This window comes from Lissotriton helveticus, chromosome 3_1 (assembly GCF_964261635.1).
Source record: "Lissotriton helveticus chromosome 3_1, aLisHel1.1, whole genome shotgun sequence".
NCBI lineage: Eukaryota > Metazoa > Chordata > Amphibia > Caudata > Salamandridae > Lissotriton > Lissotriton helveticus.
Window position 1 is genome coordinate 82,586,366 of NC_136061.1, and position 17,110 is coordinate 82,603,475.

Below are 17,110 nucleotides of genomic sequence, written 5' to 3' on the forward strand. Positions count from 1 at the left end.
AGCAGGGCCGGAGTGGCCGTAGTGGGCACCGGGCTTTTCCCCTGTGGGCCGCCATGGTGGTGGCCGGTTTTGGGCCCTTGGGGGGCCGTTTTTGTTACCGGGGGCCAGCAATATCAGCCCCCTGTAACAAAATCGGCTGAAAGGGCCCTAATAAACAGCTCGGCCCCACTCCCCCTCCCCCTCAGGAGGGCTGGACGGGCAGTTTGGCATGGCCTGTTTCGGTTCCCACTCCGGCCCTGGCAGGAAGGCATACCTTCCTGCACATAAACAATCATTCCCTGAAACGCAGGCACCCTTGTAGTATGGTGCAAGGGTGACTGTGTTGGCGCTAGGCAGCTAATTTTAGCTCTGGGGAAAACTCAGGGGTGTGTCGTATTGTAATAAATACAGCGCATCCCTAGGTTTTGGAAATGTGGGATCTCGGCACTGCCATATTTGACACAGCTCCTCGCTAAAACATTTCATAGTAAATGTGCCCCATTAAGTGAGTCCCCACATCCCCAAAAAAATTTACATAAGGGGGAGGGAGGGTGTGTACACCCTGACCCGCAGGCCCATTTGGAGTGGAGAGTGACAAAGGAACCCCCTATGAAAACCAACATGTAAATAAATGTTAATATTTTCATCGGAATTATTGCAAAGGCTGGTTTCGCAGCCTCTAGCAAGGCCCACAAAAAATGACATGTTCTGGCTGGGTGCTGGGAACCATGTGCAAGCTTCTGTCAGAAATGCTTCATTCTCGCAAGATAGAAAGACACCCTAGACTCACACGATAAACCACCAATCTCCCAGAAGGACTCCCAGAAAGGCGGTATGGTTTAAGCAACCTCCCAGATTACCAGAATTTATTTATTTTATTTGTTTATTTGCAGGTTTGTACCGCGCTAGATTCGACTCCCGGAGGAGTATCTCCGCGCCTTTAGGCACCTACAGCATATGTTTGGGGAAGAACCAGTTTAGCAGCCGTTCTAGTGTTGGAATAAGAAGGTCTTAAGTTGTTTTCTAAATGGAAGATGTTGGGAGACGATTCCATAGGGAGGGTCCTGCCACTGATAACGCTTTGGTTCCATGTCTGGCTTTTTGTGCTCTAGGTACACAGAGGAGGCCTTGCTCACTCGACCTAAGTGCCCGAACAGGTACATAGGGAACAAACTTTTTAGTCAGGTATGCTGGACCCAGCCCGTTGAGGCTTTTGTGTATTGTGCAACATACTTTGAACTTGGCCCTCTGTTTGACTGATAACCAGTGAAACTTTGTTAGCAGTGGTTTGGAGGACGTACGAGGGGGGACGTTCAGAACCAGGCGAGCTGCCGTGTTCTGAATCACCTGGAGTCTTGTCATGACTCCCTCGTTAGCAGACAGGAGCAGGCCATTACAATAGTCTATTCGACTCAGGACCAGTGCCTGTACCAACGTCCTTCTAGTTGCATCCGGTAGTAAGGGGAAGATTTTTCGTAACAGGCCAATAACATGAAAGCAGGCTCCCACCACATGGTTGCCATGCTGTTTGAGTGTAAGTTCTTGATCTAATCGGACTCCCAGATTTTTAACTATTTGTTTGGGCTCGGGTACTGGGCCCAGATCTTGTGGCCACCAGTCCGGAGTCCAGAGGAGTTTAGCTTCACCAAACAGCATGACTTCTGTCTTTCCAACGTTGCATTGCAAGTAGTTGGACGACATCCAGTGTGCCACTGCTTTCATACCCTGGGAAAAGGAGTTCCTAACCTCGGTGGTAAGGGATTTGAAGGGAAAGAGGAGTTGAGTGTCATCCGCGTAGGATACCGGGATGAATCCATAAGTTCTCATGATGTTAGCCAGGGGTGCCACATAGATGTTAAAGAGCGTAGGGCTCAAACATGAGCCCTGGGGCACCCCTTTGGAAATTTCAACCTCCTCTGACCGGTAAGCACCCATTGTCACTCGCTGGGTGCGGTTTGTTAGGAAACTCCTCAACCATGCCAGTGCCTCGTGCTTCAGGCCGATGCTAACTAGCCTGGCAGTCAAGATGGAATGTGACACGGTGTCGAATGCCGCAGACAGATCCAACAGTACCAGGATAACGGAGTGGCCTTTATCCTGGTACATATGTAGATCGTCTGCGACTGACATCAGGGTAGTCTCGGTACTGTGTTTTGGCCTGAAACCCGATTGTGAATAGTCTAGCCCTCCTGCAAATTCGATTTAATTAGACAGGTGTCTATTAACAAACTTTTCAATATGTTTGCCTAGAAAAGGAAGCAGGGATATTGGCCTAAGGTTGTCTAGCTCAGTCCAGGGGATTGCTGTGTTTTTCCTGAGCGGCCTAACCAACGCCTTCTTCCATCCTAGCGGAACCTCTCCTGTGCTTAGCGAGAGGTTTACTAGCCTCTGGATCGCAGGTCACAATTCATTCGCAAGTGTAGGCATAATACGCACAGGGATAGTGTCCATTGGGCAGCCACTCTTTATCTGTGTGATAAGTGATAATACCTCCTCAATCGAGATAGGGGGGAATACAGAGAGAGAGTGAGTAGCAGGAGTTTGTACTTCCATACTCAGAAATGGGGCATTATCATTCCTACTGGTTTGGTTAGAATGAATAATTTTGTCATAAATTGCATCGATTTTTTTTGTAAAGAACAGAGAGATGTCATCACATAGTTGCTGCGATGCCACTTCTGGACTCTCACAAGCTGCTGGTTTCGTGAATGTCTGTAAGATTTGATACAATACTTTCGGGTTATTGCCAGAATAGGGAAAGAGGGGTATAGGTATAGGGGTAAGAGAAGGCACAAGAGAGAACATTGCATGTCAGCGAGGCACATCAGAGAAAAAACACTCCTCTGCAAGCCCGGAATGGCTGGTGCTGGAATGGTGATTTCAGAGTCGGGGGAAGACCCAGGAACCTTGAAGGAGATTTCAATAATGAGCCCCAAAGGCACCAGGAAACACCCGGAGGCCTGGAAGCACCTGGAGGACAGTAGAGCAAGAAGATTGCTTGAGGGCCATGGAGAGAAGGACCTATACTGAGGGGAGGAGGTAGGACAACAGGGAAGACGGGAAACACACCCCGGAGAAGAAACAAAACATAAAACATAAACAATGCAATGCAGCGATGAACTAAGTAAAAGCCAGAGCCATACAACACATGCAGAGTTGCCAGGTACTATCTTGCTAGTTTGCAGCACTTATGTAGGAACCAGAAAATACTGTGCTCGCTCTGCTGTCCCTGTCCCAGGGCTGTTTGACCCTCTGTTTGAGCCAACCACCAGCTGATGGTCCTACATAGTCTCCAATACTTCCCAGTTTTTCATATGTTTTAAAGCAGAATCAAACAGTCTTGCACTTGTGTCTCTTTCTCCTTATGGCCCTTGATGAAATGCTGACATTACCCCCATGGCCCATGGGCTTACTCTCCACTCCAGTTCTTTGTTTGGGTTATGTGGATGTCTTGCGTGAAAGACCTTAGCTAGTCTGGAGGCATGCAAAAAAGCTTTTGGGTCCGAAGACCTTTCTAAAGCATCATTCTTCTTCCAGGACACCGTCCAGACTAAAAGATATTGTAGGCTATTTGACATATTCTGGAGTCTAAAATTCTAAAATTGCCTCAACTTCATATTCTTGAGATCCAGCTACAAGAACCGGTGGTGGGGCCTTGGATGACAGTGGAGGAGCAGCCTTTGCTTGGGATATATGTACAATAGGATACATTTTACATCTGTTTGGTAAGACCAAGCATAATGCAGGGTCCCCTACCTCCTGATCAGAAAAAAATGTATAAATCTAGGGTAAACTTTGGATGGGACCTGTGAGGTGCCGGGTTTTTAGGAACCCGGTGGTGCCAGGGAATAACACCCGAAGACCTCTGAGTTCCCCTTGTTTCGGACCACAGAAACACGGAGTCTTCTAGTCGCAGTCAGAGATCAAGTTTTATTGATAGCTACCAAGTAACAGGTGCCCTAGAAGCACGACAAGCATGGGTCATGTGTTCTCAGGAGACTGTTCGTTTTTACAGAACCAGCCTTCTCCTTATATACAGAAATAATAGCTGCAAGCAAGAATTCTTGAGTTTATGATACGGCTGTAAACATATTTCTATAATAATACAAAGAGCGAAGTCATGTAAGCAAGCCCACATTATAGATGTCTAGTTCGTGATAGATTACCCAGCCAGACCCGGAACTCCCATCAGATATCGATGATACATCAATAAAGGAAGGTACCACCCAGTCATAAAACTGGCCATAAACAAGGAGTATGGACAGGTGCATGTTTGTAGAAAGCATGGTCTGTATGTAGTGAATGGTTTCGTATTTGGCCACTGGGCGAGGGGCTGCCCAAACAGGTTTGGCTAAAGGCAATGGAGTCAGTTGGGACAGGTCAGGGGGAAGTCAGGGAAGGTGGACGTGTCCTTTTAGATCAAGCTCGACCTTTAATTGACTTATCATGAGGGCAAGACGTAAGATGGATGTCGTTCACAAAATGGAGTCTAAGGGGTCGGGACGGAAACTACGATTTAGGGTCGTTGGCGACCCTCGATTATGACGCAAATGTATAGGAATGATGTCCTAATCATTATCGGTTCGTGGACACCAAATTCGTCATGGTACGTTGATATTTTGTGACACGGGTATTGGACCTCGATATCGGGATAACAACAGGGTCCAGATTTTCAGAACCACAGACCCTCCTTTTGCCCTTATGTAAGGCAATAATTCATGTTAATCTGAGTCCAAATCTGTATGAAGGAATTCGTGGAGATGCTGCTGTAACATCATTCTGTTGCTCAGTTCGTCCCTTGACACAGGCTTCCGTACACATGAAGTAGCACAGAGGCCACAGAGTGCAGGAGCGCACTGTACACACAGGCAGAACATAAACAGAAGTGCTAAGATCATCCCAATGAAGATCAGTGTTTTCCATCCCCAGGCAGTGATCAGTCCCCAGAACCACCCTAGCAAGGACCAATCTCCTTTTTCCACGTGAAGGGAACCAGATATTTCGTGTAGTTTAGAGATGGCTTGGTACACTGTCGGTGCGTTATCAGGGATGAAAATGCAACAACTAGATTGGATCACTCTACACACACCACCACGATCGGCGAGTATGATATCTAGGGCAACTCGGTTCTGAAGGGTCATAAGTCGATCCGACTGAAGCTCGGTTGTCAAATTGCCAAGTGCTCCGGCCGTTGTAATCACGGCGGATTCGACTATCCTAGATAACTGGCGAATATTCCTGCTGTTCACCATAGGCCCCCAAAATGGCAGAAAACCCTTTGCGAAGTCAGCGAATTCCTGACCCGCGGTGTCGTCTCTACTCACGACACCTCTAGCTGTCCTTGTCCGATGGTAATCTGCTCGGGCCGTGTAGGTGGGAGGCAGCAGAAATTAGATGAAACACGTGCCTGAGAAGTCAGGGGGCAACCATGTATATGCTTGGTCGTGGCAGACGAAATACGTGCCTTTGGCTGCTAAGAGTATAGGGGAAGTTCGAGAAGCGAACACATATGTTTCCGTGCATATGCTCTTTCCTAATTGTGCTTTGGGATCCCTACCAATACCTTGTAAACATAGGTGACCTCGGTGGGGTACTATCCAAACTGGGCAGGATTTCTTTGCTGTCTGGCTCTTACTCAGGTAAACCCCATATTTAGTTACGTTCCAACGAGTGTATGGAGTGAGTTCATCTTTGGGGATCGTTAGATATGTGTCGAACTCCCTACTCATGTTTCTTATCCCTGCCACTAGTGCCTTGTTGTTAGAATCGCTTTCAATGGAACCGGTTGGGTATGGTTCTAGGGCGAACAGGAACATGGTCTGGAAAGCCCACAGAGAACCATAATAACTGAATGGCAGGATGAAGTATGGGATACCCTTATCGGTCGTGTGCGGCATGAGACCGCATATCCAACAGTTTGATGTGTTCATTATGGACTGGTGTTGGTGTAGGAGTTGAATAAATGAGTTATTTACAAATTCGAGTCTTCTGGCAGACTCGTGTTCAGGTAGATGGTGAAAGGAGTGTGGAGAGAGAGTGGGAGGAGGCGTTGGCCGGGTGTCATTTTGGAATAAGGAAACTTGAAATATGAATAGAGCATAACCAGTCAAGAACATTACTATGCTACACAGCATTAAAACACATATTATTAAAAATCTTCTTCTGGACAGTATTGTACACAATTGTCTTTCAAAGTTCGTGAATCTGGCAGGTCTCTCTACCCTTGGAAACTCCATCCTCTACTTGCTGCCCGCAGTGGTAGGTTGGTTCTCCCAGGGAGTGCGCTCTGTTCAGTCCGGGGTAACTCCCTTGGACCAACCAGAACCGTTGACCTAAACGTCCCCAGTTGCACTCCCCAGACTTCAACCGCGACCCTAGCAGCAGAACCGGATGGCGGTTCGAAAATCAAAAATGAGCTAGTTCCCTGGGACGAGAGAGCTGAAAAATCAAAAAATAGTTCTTAGGGGAAAAGAAATCACATTAGTTTGCTCTTTTATTAGTCTCTGGGGTTAGATCTCAGGTTGTACCGTCGTTTCCCAGGTACGGAAGTGTCTTCAAACAATGTCTCAGGTTCGGTAGTGTCCAACTGCATAGACGGTGGCACAAGTCCTTGCAAAATACGATCACTCTCCTTTTCGGCGCCAGTCTCTTTTAAACATGCATCGCTGAAAGGGATGAAACGAGGTATGGATTCTGTTTCAGAGTCGGCAAGTCCTTTATTGACCCACCGGTCGTATGGAAGGGGCAGAGGGACCCGTTTACAATGGGTTCCGTGCACCCAGTTCTTTTTGCCTTCCACCCGAACAGCGGACCTCGTGGAAAGAAGTACCAGGTATGGTCCGGTCCACCTCGGCTGTCCGTTGTTTGTGCGCTGGAAGTTCCGCACCAGGACCCACGTGCCGGGTGTGATGGAGTGACCTGGATCGTCAGAGGCTGGTGGAGAGGAACTGTGAACCTGTTGGTGTAAAACACGCAATTTAGCTGTCAATTCGCACAAATAGTCAAGCAGTACGGGTGTTCTATTTCGCTGAGTTTCTTTGGTCTTGGCACGCCCCAGACGTTGGCTGGGTGGCCAAACACTATCTCGTGAGGGCTAAGTCCTAATCTGGAATGGACAGTCATTCTCGTTGACAAGAGTGCTAGGGGCAAGGCGTCAGGCCATTTAAGACCTGTACTGGCTTGGATATTGGCTAGCTTGAGTTTCAACGTGCCATTGTAGCACTCTACTAATCCAGCTGATTGGGGGTGATTTGCAGCGTGGAACTTCTGGTGTATGCCTAGACACTCACACACTCTCTTCATCACGCGTCCTATAAATTCACTTCCATTATCACTCCAGACAATTCTAGGCATACCAAATCTAGGGAAGAACTCTTTGACAAGGGCTTTGGCAGTTGTCAAGGCGGTATTGTCCTTAAGGGGGTACGCCTCCACCCACCTGGAAAAGGCGCAAACAACAACGAGCACATACTTTAGATTGTTGCACCTCTCCATGTGGATGAAATCGAGCTGCAAAACCTCGAACGGATACGTTGGAGGCGCAAAATGACCAGCTGGAGTTGGGGTTCCCCTACCGGGATTGTACTTTAAACATACCATACAGTTTCTGACCATATTCTCTGCATATTTCGGGATATTGCTATTCTGCCATACTGGGGCCAATAGTTTACATATTCCTTTCGAACTGATGTGCGCAATGCCGTGAGCCATTGTTACTACTGCAAGTACATATGCGTTAGGTAATAGCCATCGCTGGTGTTCTGACAATTCGACCCAACAACCATTCGCATCTAGTCTACCCTGACTCATTGTGTTCCTTGCAGTCTCTTTCGCAACCTCGTCTGCAAATGCATTCCCGCGGCCAACATCATCCTGAATATTTTTGTGTGCACTGCATTTCATAACGGCAACTTGTAGGGGCAAGGTCAGTGACTCAAGGAGTTCATTAACTAGCTGACCATGTTGTATCTTTGCACCATGTGATGTAAGGAAACCACGTTCTCGCCACAATCTCCCAAAACTGTGAGCCACACCAAAGGCGTACTGGCTGTCAGTGTAGACATTCACTCGCTTTCCTTTTGCTAACACACATGCTCTGGTAAGTGCAATAAGTTCTGCCGCTTGTGCAGAATTATGGGAAATGCGCGCGGTCTCTATAATGGTGTGTAATGTTGTTACGGCATATGCTGCAGTCGTGTCACCATTCGGCAGCTTGAAACATGAACCATCAACCCATAAAGTGTCATTGCATTCAAGAAGGGGAGTGTCCTGTAAGTCTACTCTCCCTTTTGTCTCTTCTTCTGTCCTAAAGCAGCAGTCATGTTTATCAATCTTGTCTGTTTCTGTCAGAATGGGTAATAACGTTGCGGGGTTCAGTGTATCACACCTCTTTATGTGGATGTGACTTGCTAACAGTGTAAGTTCGTAACTCGATAGTCGAGCGCTAGTAAGATGTTGTGTCTTCGTCCTGTTTAGCAAAATGTCTACTGCATGTGGAACCATAACGATCAGAGTATTATTCATGACTAATCCAGCAGACTGTCGAATGCAGACAGCTGCTGCTGCAGTAGCCCTCAGACAACTTGGTAGGGCTTTAGCCACAGGGTCTAGAGTTGCCGAAAAATACGCGCATGGGCGCTGTTTGTCCCCAAAGTGTTGTGTTAAGACTGATAATGCACAACCTTCCTTCTCATGGACGTATAATGTAAAAGGCTTACTGTAGTTGGGGTTTCCCAACACAGGAGCCGAACACAATGCATCACGCAACTCGTGAAAACTCGTCTGACAATCTTCAGACCAGGGCATAGGATTGGGCGTGTCTTTACAGAGTAGCGCCAGCAAGGGTTTAGCTAGTAGTGAGAAATTCGGTATCCATTGTCTACAGTACGATGTAATGCCCAAGAAGGCTCGAACCTCTCTCTGTGTCTTTGGGGCACTCAGTTCTGCTATTGCCTGTATTCTTTCTGGCGTCAGTCTCCTTCCCTCCTTCGATAAGATGTGACCTAGGTAGGTTACTTCTTGTCTGCAAAATTGTAGTTTGGAAAGAGAGACTTTGTGCTTCATGTCACATAAGTGACGCAACAATGACAGTGTAGCTTGTTTGCAAATTTCTTCAGTGTCTGCGGCGATCAGCAGATCGTCGACATACTGAATCAGAGTTGACCCATCTGGTAGAACAATGGTGTCTAGTTGTGTTTTCAGGGCCTGACTGAATATGGATGGGCTTTCGCAGTAGCTTTGAGGAGCGCACTTGAAGCGGAAGCTTCGTCCTCCTAAATTGAAAACGAAAAGATCTCTACTCTCCTCGGCAATCGGGATGCTGAAGAAAGCGTTCTTCAAGTCGATCACCGAGAACCAATTTGCTGAAGCTGGAACCATTGTCAATAAAGCAGTAATGTCGGGGACAACTGGAAACTGTGGGATAACTACCTTATTCACTTCTCTGAGGTCGATCACAAACCTGTATACAGGCGGTTGTGAAGGATCAGTACGTTTTAAGACGGGCAAAACTGGACTGTTACAAACATTTCCTGTTGTTTCTTCGATGACGTCTTTATCAATCAGGTCATAAACAATCGTCAATAACGCTCTTTCACATTCACCAGATATCTTATATTGGGGAATACGTGGCAACCTAACGTTGGCTTTCAAAGTTATGACATACGGTGCTATCTCCAAACGACCTACATCATTAGAACCATTGGCCCAAAGTATATCAGGAAGTGATAACAATTCAGTTGGAGTATTTTCCTTTGACAAATACATTTGAGAAACGACCTTCTTGCCTAAAGTGAGTTGTACTCCCAAGGGGGAACAGTACAAAGTCGCATACAACCTTTTTAGTAAATCCAAACCTAACAAGTTTTCACCGCAACCTGTCGTCAAAATGAGGGGTGCTTCTAATTCGCATGGGCCAACAGAAAGGGATATAGGACTAGAGATCGGGTTTCTAACAGGGGCGCCAGAGAAACCTACTGAGACATTCATTTCGCCAGACAAAGGTGCGCCAGGAAGTTTCGAGTGCATAATAGAACTTTTTGTAGCACCAGTATCCAGCAGAAATGGCTCTGACACTCCTGAGGTAATCACCTCGACATAAGGTCCATTCTGATCTACTGGAACTGAAACAACTCCCTCTCTTTGTCCATGGCTGTCCTAGCAATCATTACCCTCATTTTCGTGTTCGGTGTAATAATCGTCAGCATAGTACTGGGCTGACTTGGACGATGCATTATTCTGTTGGTCAAAGCTGTTCATGGAATTCTGAGGCGGAAAAGAAGTCGTATTCTGAGTGAGATTTCCACGGCCCCTACCTCTAGGGGCATGCTGAACACCTCTTCCCCTTACACCTGAAGAACCGTTTAAATGTCGCGCAAGGGCCGGACAATTACCTTTAAAATGACCCTCTTCCTTGCAATACGCACATTGATTCGGGCCATACGTAGGACGCTGATGGGAAAACTCGTTTCCTTGCGCGTTTCTCGAATACTGCTGTTGTTGTTGATAATTGGACTGACTAGCCGTGCGAGGCGGATAGGCCTGCTGGAGAAGAACCTTAGTTTTCAAATCTTTCGTCTTCTTATCTGCTTTATCTAGCTCGTCTTTATGCCTATTTTCATAGTACTGGGCTGTAGCTAAAATCTGCGCCGACGTAGAGACAGCCCAAGCACTCTCCGAATCTTTCAGTTTGTTACATAGTTCAGGAAGCAAATTATGTACGAACTTGTCTACAAACAATCTTTGGCCACCCTCGGTAGCCATATCTTGACCACTATGATCGGTGAAAGTTTCCTCAAATCTCGTGAAGAAGTCAGACACATTCTCATCTTTCTTTTGCTTACATGCGGATAGCTTGTCCCAGTTTACGCGCACTTCAGGCATTATTGTTTTCATGTACGCTATAATCCTACCGGGAAGTTCAGCTATTAACGGCTCAGGTTTAAAACCACCGACTTGTCTAGCATCTGTAGTCGCAATGTTCGCCCACGAGTCACCTAGTTCCTGATCGTGATCCGTATGACGGATTTTGCTCCATAAAGGATGTGGAACAACGTTCCCAAACAACATGTCTTCATCCGCTAAATTCATTATACATGAGCTTGCAGTTTGCGATAACTCCTTATAATACCCAGTCGGGTTTTTACGAGGGTCAGGTAGTGACTGCTTGAGTGCCAACACTTCCGATCTTTTCCAGGGGACATGTACCCATACACGCTGGAAATGAGGCAGAATCGGTGGATTCGCATTCGCATCACCTTCCCTCCAAACCGGAGGAACCTCTCTCATGGGGTACTGTCTCGCTCTCTTCCTACTAGACGTACCACATTCAGATGATGACCCAGAATTACCACCCGTACTTCGATATGATAATAATATCCCAACTGCTTTTTCGACATCGGGACCTATGATCATGCCTTCCCCAAATTTAAATCGTACATTGCACAACTCTCGAGCGTTGCTCTCTTGACCATTATCTTCCAAATCCTCACACAGAAAAACACACATCTGTTCAAAAACATATCTTTGCGTCGGTTTATCCCATTGACGGAAGACGTTCACGACGGACTCTACATCATATCTCGCTGTATCCATAGCCCAATTCCATGCTAACTTATTCAGTGATTCCCTCTCTTGATAATCAGGCATTTGGCTTCGTAATTGTCTTGGTCCCGTATTAGGGGTCGTTTTAGGCGACCGAAAAAGTGGTGAAGGAATGTTAGTAGCAATGCTGGCCATTTTATGCCAGACGAAAGGTGAAAGCGGAGCAATAACTGGTGGCAGAACAGAGTCACGCAAAGTAGGAACAGAAGCATTCGTAGAGCGAGTATCAGAAGAAATAGAAGGTGTGCTAGGCGGAGTTGTAGGAGGAACAGTAGGAGAAATAGATGTAATCGGTGAGCCTTGAGGAGGCTGCACCAGAGAAATAGAAGCCAGTTGAAGAGCAGCTGGTGAGTGCTGTAAAGGAGCCGGCATAACAGCTACCAGAGGTGCAACTAAAGGTTGCGGAGGTGCTGTGGCATTTTGTGCATAGGGCGGTGGTGAACTTAGCAGATGTGCCATTAATGGATCTTTTTCACGCTCTTTTATTATTTCTTTCTGAGGATGTTGTAAAACAGGATAGCATTTATCTATTGCCATTTTACGTTGCCTGTGCAACTGCTCACTTATTTGTTCTTCTTCATTGTCTTTAAATGTTATCGCGGCTTGCATTACTGAAATACCTCTTTCTCTCTTATTTTTCTTTTCTAATTTAATTTCCTTTTGTTTGGCCACTTTACGCCATAAACGGAAAGAGTCAAACATCGCCGGCCGGGCTTTCTTCTTGAACAATTTGACCTCTAGATTATCTAAAATTTCTGAGTCGAAACTACCATATTGAGGCCATTTTAAAACACCATCCTTACGGATGTATTTTATCCACACTTCATTATATGCGATAGGACCTACGCCATGCTTCACATAGAGCTCATACGTTGGAGTTCCAATCGGAGGAACTGGACAGGAATCCTCTAATCGGGAGTCCTTACTACAACCAAGACAAAACAAGTTTCCAAGTCTGCTAAAACCAGGCATCTTCGCTCACTAGTCTAGCTTCAAACTTCAAAAGATTATCTATTACGATATTTCTCGTGAAAACACGAGTCCTTCGGCTTTGGGGCTTGCAAGTACCAAATCAAGTCGTATCTCAAGGATACAAAAAACTAAGGACAAACTAAGGACTGGGAGACGCTCCACTTATACTTAACTGAAGTATTTGAAGATCTGTGACGTCGCTAGAAGACTCGTCTATCGTTTCGCTCTACCAAGGATCACTGGGTCCAAAACAAGGCGATAGTCAGGGCAGCAGTCCTTCGTAGCCGTCGGGACGCGGGGAACCTCGCAGCAAAGACCTTCGGAACCACGTCGACATACAGGGGTCGCTGAAGTGGCTGGCCGTCCTCCGGAATTTTCACACGAAGCTCCTCACGAACATCTGGCTTGGACCGTCGCGCTTGATACTGCCCCGAGTTGGGCGCCAACTGAGGTGCCGGGTTTTTAGGAACCCGGTGGTGCCAGGGAATAACACCCGAAGACCTCTGAGTTCCCCTTGTTTCGGACCACAGAAACACGGAGTCTTCTAGTCGCAGTCAGAGATCAAGTTTTATTGATAGCTACCAAGTAACAGGTGTCCTAGAAGCACGACAAGCACGGGTCATGTGTTCTCAGGAGACTGTTCATTTTTACAGAACCAGCCTTCTCCTTATATACAGAAATAATAGCTGCAAGCAAGAATTCTTGAGTTTATGATACGGCTGTAAACATATTTCTATAATAATACAAAGAGCGAAGTCATGTAAGCAAGCCCACATTATAGATGTCTAGTTCGTGATAGATTACCCAGCCAGACCCGGAACTCCCATCAGATATCGATGAAACATCAATAAAGGAAGGTACCACCCAGTCATAAAACTGGCCATAAACAAGGAGTATGGACAGGTGCATGTTTGTAGAAAGCATGGTCTGTATGTAGTGAATGGTTTGAGGAATGTTATGTATTGATGCTATCGTATTTGGCCACTGGGCGAGGGGCTGCCCAAACAGGTTTGGCTAAAGGCAATGGAGTCAGTTGGGACAGGTCAGGGGGAAGTCAGGGAAGGTGGACGTGTCCTTTTAGATCAAGCTCGACCTTTAATTGACTTATCATGAGGGCAAGACGTAAGATGGATGTCGTTCACAAAATGGAGTCTAAGGGGTCGGGACGGAAACTACGATTTAGGGTCGTTGGCGACCCTCGACTATGACGCAAATGTATAGGAATGATGTCCTAATCATTATCGGTTCGTGGACACCAAATTCGTCATTGTACGTTGATATTTTGTGACACGGGTATTGGACCTCGATATCGGGATAACAACAGGGTCCAGATTTTCAGAACCACACCTGGGAAGGAGAGGTGCTCAGTAGAGAGCCATACTTTATCCGCTATTTCGGGTATTTATTTTATTTATGACACTTATAAAGCTCACTATCACCTTTCAGGTATCCTGGTGCTAAGGGCCTAAGCTTAGACATGGTGCATACGTCTATCAAGGGAGTGGGATGATGACCAGAAAATATGTTATATTGTGCGTTAGCATTGATTAAGTGTGACATAGCTGATCTGTGCATTTGATGAAGCTATAATGATGTTGGAATAGAGAGTGCCATAGTAATATGCAGAAGGCCACAATCATGGATGAAACCCATAAGTGCAAACAAAGTAAATAATCCACAGCTCAAACCAAGGAGTTGTTAAAGGTCAGCCAAGCACAGGGAACCCATGATGCCCATCATCTGGATGTTCTATTATTAGCTGATACTGAAACAATGACTAGTTAAGACTCTCTGTCTGACCACAAATCTGGGGGTGGTAACTGGTGAATTTACAATGTACTGTTCTCAAAGCCTGCAACAATTTATTAACACAATTTAGCTTTGAGCTGGCATCGCCTATCCATAATAATAATCTCTGGGAGCCTATGTAAACAAACTATCAGTGTCAAGAAATGTTGAGACTACTCTAGGAAAGTGGGCAACTTGATCAAAGGGGTGAAATATCCATGGTTAGTAAAATAATCCACTATGATCAACGCTGTAGTGTAGCCTTGAGATTCTGGCAGATCAAATATGAAATCCATAGAGGGGTTTGCCCATGGATGAGAAGGAGTGAATAATAGTTTCAATACTCCCACTGATTTCTGATGTGTTCAATAATGGTACAGCTCTTGACGTACTGTATTACATCCTTTCATACTTAAGGCCACTAAAAGTTATGCAGTACTAAAGTCTGGGTTATTCCAAAATGCCCTGCTGTTGGGAAGTCAGGATTCCATACAACGATATGTTTCTGCAATGCCTTAGTTGGAATGAAAAGCCTATTGTTCTGAAGTAAATAATTGTGCCTTATAATTCTCTGTCCTGGGACTTCTTGTAAACAGTTTTTATCCTAAGCTTAGTCACTGCCCCTCAAATCTGTTGAAGAAATTCTTCTTCACTAAGGCCATTAAGTTATACTGCCAAGATAGTGGAGGGTAAACCTCCATCATGTTCTTCTGCCACACCTGCTGGACAGGTCTGGGCTCCTGCTTTACCACACCTTTTATCTGGATGATAGGAAATCTCATAAGGAACCTAGAGAAAAAGAGCATCCATCTGGCAGGCCTAGTGTTATTGTACCTAATGGATTCCACAAACCCTGGGTTCTTATAACCTGTCCATACAGTAACTTTATAGTTAGCCCCTACCAAATAGTGACACAGTTGGTAAATGCCTCCTTAATGGCCATTAACTCCCTATCACATACGGTGGCAGAGAGCGGCCACCGTTCTTGTGAAGACGTTAGTAGAATGTAACTGCTCTCTCACTGGATGTGTGAACACTTCATGCCATTGTAAGAGCAAAAGGGGAAACTTGGTACCAGCAGACCACTGGGTAGCCCATGTCAATACTCTTTACCCTGAGAATCCTGACAAACAAATGCATTAAAAACTATCTACATCGTCCCTGTAGATGGCAACGGATATCAACGAGATTACACAAACCTCAAGGCGGAATATCCGCTGACAGATGAGCAGGCTGGAATCTAGGTCCACAAGAATATCCGAAAGGACGTGGCCCCAGGCCCAAACGACCTGCCTAGGTCCTTATTTAGAGACAATCCCCACTTTTTGGGGGCAGCCTTCGCCATGTTGTATGCATAATTTAGAATAAATAAAGATGTCCCAGATTCATGGCGGGGATCTCTTCTCCAATCGATTCACTAGAAGGTGAAAAACACTGACCCACAAATTACAGGTTAATCGCTCTATGAGATATCAAGGGGAAAGCCTACGCCAGCACCCTATCAGAAAATCTAGTCAAATGAGTCTCAGTAGAGGGCCTGCCTCCATTCTATCAAACCGGGTTCCCTGACCAATGGTAGACAACATTGTGGCCCACTCCTATATATCCCATCAAGCAGCCACCCACAACAGCCTGGTCATTTTTGCTTGTTTCCTCAACTACTACGCCACCTTTGATGGAGTGGTACGCAACAAATCTGGCAGAAGCTTGAGAACTGGAATATTGGCAACAAACTGCTGAGAGCCATTATGTCGCTTTACACCAATAAAGCCTCTGCTGACAAGGCTGTGTACTCGCCCCTATTTTATTCAATTTGTACACAGCAGACTAGGGCTTGACACTATCAAGCACCAATTTAGCCACTCCGAGGACAGGACAAAATAAAATCTTACTAATTCAATACGCTGATGACATTGTCCTTTTAGACTGCACCAAAATTGACCTCCAGAAGGCACTGAACGCATTGGATATACATATAATGTAAAGAATGGACTCATTGCCAATGCGAGTGAAACTAAAGTGGTGGTCTTCGGGAGCTACCCCAAAAAAAGGGCCAAGAAGTGGTGGCCTGGGTCCCAAATGCTACAGTGTGTCCAGAAATACAATTATCTTGAAGTTTGGTTCAGTGACATAGGAAATCCAACAATATACCTTCCTGCACATAAACAATATTAGGCAATTTGCTGTTTCTATGTGTGCTGCACAGGGCAGCACACATGGAAACAGTAAAAACAAGGAGAAATAAAGCATTTCTTCTTGTTTCGCCTGTTTAAGACCAGGTTTTCCCTGGTCTTAATTTTGGCGCTGCCTCCTATTTACACCACCCTTGTAAACAGGAGGCAGAGTCAAAATCAATGGGTGTTGTAGTGGAACGCCCACCACAAAACCCATTGCCCTCCACTTTCATGCTAAACCGAGTATGAAAGGGTGCCATATATACAAGGCAGCGTGGCTTAACGCTGCCTTGTAAATAAGGGGAGGCCTCTAATGCCATCACAACATCACTGAAAGTGACGTTGTGAAGGCGAAAGGGGCTTGTAAATATGTCCCTAGGTGTCATAACTGCAACTAACTAATATTAATGTGCTCTTGAGCAGGCAAACTCTTTTGACGCAGAAAGACCAGTGTTTGCGAGTCAAGGACAGGTCCAGTAGTTTTCCTGTAACCGGGGGCAGCTTTTTTACAGAATGCCCCTGTTTCCCACAATAGAGGCAACGTCCTTCTTTACAACAGTGATCCTGTACTTCTAAGATTAAGGATTGGTTTAAGA

General features: G+C 45.9%; 1 protein-coding gene across 5 annotated transcripts in view; it reads left to right on the forward strand.

Moving 5' to 3' along the window:
• LOC144824416 (uncharacterized) overlaps nucleotides 1-17,110 on the forward strand; it is a 552,506-nt gene that overhangs the window by 253,312 nt on the left and 282,084 nt on the right. The gene's annotated exons all lie outside the window — the stretch shown is intronic.